The sequence below is a fragment of the Limulus polyphemus genome, unplaced genomic scaffold (assembly GCF_000517525.1).
Source record: "Limulus polyphemus unplaced genomic scaffold, Limulus_polyphemus-2.1.2 Scaffold199, whole genome shotgun sequence".
Lineage (NCBI taxonomy): Eukaryota > Metazoa > Arthropoda > Merostomata > Xiphosura > Limulidae > Limulus > Limulus polyphemus.
The window spans coordinates 528,113-531,402 of NW_013665809.1; the positions used below are offsets into that span (position 1 = coordinate 528,113).

The following is a 3,290-nucleotide window of genomic DNA, read 5'->3' on the forward strand; positions in this document are numbered from 1 at the left end:
GCCCCCACGGCTGAACGGGCGAGCATGTTTGATGTGACGGGGATTCGAACCCGCGACCCTCAGAATGCGAGTCGAGCGCCCTAACCACCTGGCCATGCTGGGCCACCCTTGGAAAAGAAGACAATTCATTTTTTCTTATTCTTTCAGTGTGATCTGGTGCTTATGTGTTGAACAAAAGATGGTATTATTCTTAGACAAAAAAGGCAGAACGTTTGTTACTGGTTTTAGTTTGAATTTCACCCAAATCTACTCGAGGGCTATTTGCTCTAGCCATCCCCAATTTAGCAGTGATAGACTACAGGGAAGGCAGCTAGTCAACATCACCCACCGGCAACTGTTGAGCTACCTTTTTACCAGTGAATAGTGATAGTGATCTTCACATTATAACGCCCCCACGGCTAAAAGAGCGAACATGTTTGTTTGGTAGGGCTGGGATTCGAACTCGCAGATCGCGAGTCGAGCGCCCTAACCACCTGGCCATGTCAGGCATTATATATAAAGATTAATGATCGTGTATATATATCCTTAAAACTTTATATATTAATACATACCTTGTTAGCAGTGAATAAACAGTTCCAGACTTAACACACCCAGGTTTCACGCCCAATGCCTTTTGTTTCGAAGTTACAAAAATTATATGAATAATTTTCTACATTTAGATTGCCACGTCGTAAGCGCTGAAGCTCAAGGCTTACAAAAAAAGTTTGACGTTATTCTACATGGGTAAAATTGGGAAATGTTAATTTTTTCACCATCCAAATTCAAAACTTGTTGCTATTCCTAAGCATTTCGGCCTTGACTGACAAGCCTTACATTACACAATCAACATGGTTAACGCTGCGTTTGCTGCGAATTGTTACCCCATCAGTTGGAGCCCATCTCTGTCTTCTAACTGCATTTGTCCAGGGTATTTATTCGTTTTATATGATCTCCGGGAAACTTGAAGAATCAGATTTTTTAATGTATATTTATTTATCACTCCTGGTGACAAAAAAAACCGGATACTTTTTCATGTGACGCCTGTCCAAACAAAGAGAGGGTGACGTCACCGCTAAGGTCCTTATTAGAAAGGTGCATATGTCGCAAAACGGTTGAATTTTAGTATCTGTAAATAGTTCTTGTAATATGGATTAATCCTCTATATAAGTGTCACATTGAAGACATATTCACCGTATTTGAATTACAAGATCTGCAAAGTACTTGAAAGGCAACCAAACGTCCAAAGCGGTCTGGGAAGCATATTGAAAAATCAGTTGAGCAACTGTACATAAAACAACCATCAGTAATGGTCTTTGTTGAACCATCTTACCAAAATAATCTCTGTATCAATGGTTTCCAAACTAGGGTCCTTGAGGTGCTCTCAGAGTACCTTAGCACACGTTAAAATACTTTTGAAACTTTCCTCACACCTGTCAAAACAATATTTTCACTGAAAACTGTACTTATTGTAATAACTATGACTATATAACGTTATTTATGTTTAATAGTTTTCCTTTTAAGAACAGATAGCAACAAATATGGGCGTCCGCAGGGAGGTGGGGGGCACTTGCACCCTGCTTTAAAATAAGAAACAATTCTTTCTATATTCATTCAGCATATGTATGGGAAGTTTTTATTCACTTCACAATTTCACACCGCTTTGCCCCCCCCCCCCCGAAAAAATTTCTACGGACGCCAATGGCAATGAAAGTAAGGGAGAAACCATCGTGCTTTGTGAATCGCAATGTACACGTATAAAAAAAAACCAAGGTCAAACCTTCGTACACGCTAATTGCCTCAAGCAGTATTGATTTAATAAAGAAACAATAAGAACTCTTGCGTTAAGCCTGGAAACCGAAAACATTATTACAATCCTTACAATAATACCAGACACCAACAATGTTAGATTCTTCACTTAAATAATCGTCAAATTTCTCAAGAAAGATGTATTTTACAAAAAAAAGCGTGCTTAATGCACACTCTCACGTAACAATGGCTTGCGCAATACTCTTTGAAAAGTAGTCCACTTTTCAAACTTTTTACTTAGGTTCTTAAAAAAAAAATGGGAGAGCGACTTATGTCTCACGTGATCATAAATTAACGATATGTATGATTGTTATATATGGCCTAGGTGTAACTGCAGTGACAGTGTAGTGTTCGAGATTACTTGTATGCGCATGTGTACGTGACTGCTTACTCTACGCATGTGGTTTTATACCACGCGGAAAATCGAAGCGTGAGATGTACGTGCGATGTTATGTATGTTTTCATAAACGTATCTGGGTTTCTTTGTATTGTAAAAACGTAAAGCGTTGCAAACATTACACCAAATAGTATCGTGTAAAAAAATCTGTTTATTCGACAAATACTGGATGTACTTTACAGTTAGGTGAAGTGATGTTTTTATTGCCTTATTACAGCTTAGAGTTAGAGGTTAAGTTATACTATACTATAAGTGTAAGACGTTAACGCGGAGTACAACATAGCTGGATTTGTCAAATACTTCGAAAGATTCATTGTATTCTACCTTGGAAAAAACACAGTGAAGCAAAGATTGAACCTCAGCGAAACCCCAAGAATAGCGTCTCTACTTTTTTTGTATCTGGACGAAACCTCTCTGGGGCACTATATCCCAAAAACCTGCAAACTCTTGAAGTTCTGGTGATTACCATCTTTTTCTCACCGTTGTTGTTTTACTAGTGTAGACACATCCCTGTGTCAACACAGTTTTAACAGGTATTGTGCCAGCTTTCTGTTTGTTCACTTCAATACAACTATTGTAAAATAAATATTCTGTGCATGCCGTAAGAAACTTTAGCCCTGAATTTTCAAAGCAGGAATTCTGTACACGTTAAATTCTAGCTAGTTTTAATGTACTTGTAGCCATAAGTCAAGAGGATTTCACTTGAAATTATGTTCGATCAATCGTCTTCAAAGTTCGGTTACCCGGAACGATTATATCGCAAAGAATTCAAACGGAGCTAATAGTATTAGTAATAGTAATAGCAATCAGAAAGTGATGCGATAGATGTCTTATTATTATAAGCTAACAATAAAGTTAATCGTAGTGCTACTCTTACGTAGATGTTAATTTATTATTGAAAATTATGATTAGGAGTCTAATCATAGTTTTCGATATTATTAAGGATAATTCTATTAACGAATATTTGAGTAGCAGTTATCATTAGGCTTAACCATTAATGATAAAGGTATTCATATAAAATATATTATTATTACTATTAGTAGGGGTAGCATTAGGAAATTTACTGAAAGCACCACTATATATTCAAATATATTCAAAGCACCACTAT

General features: G+C 37.0%; 1 protein-coding gene across 1 annotated transcript in view; it reads left to right on the forward strand.

The window, feature by feature from the left end:
- The first annotated feature begins 2,195 nt into the window (after positions 1 to 2,195).
- Positions 2,196 to 3,290, forward strand: part of LOC106478319 (5'-AMP-activated protein kinase subunit gamma-1-like) — a 186,144-nt gene continuing 185,049 nt past the window's right edge. Inside the window, exon 1 of the mRNA XM_022381918.1 lies at positions 2,196 to 2,715. The gene's annotated coding sequence lies outside the window, so the exon portion shown is untranslated. The remainder of the gene's footprint in view (positions 2,716 to 3,290) is intronic.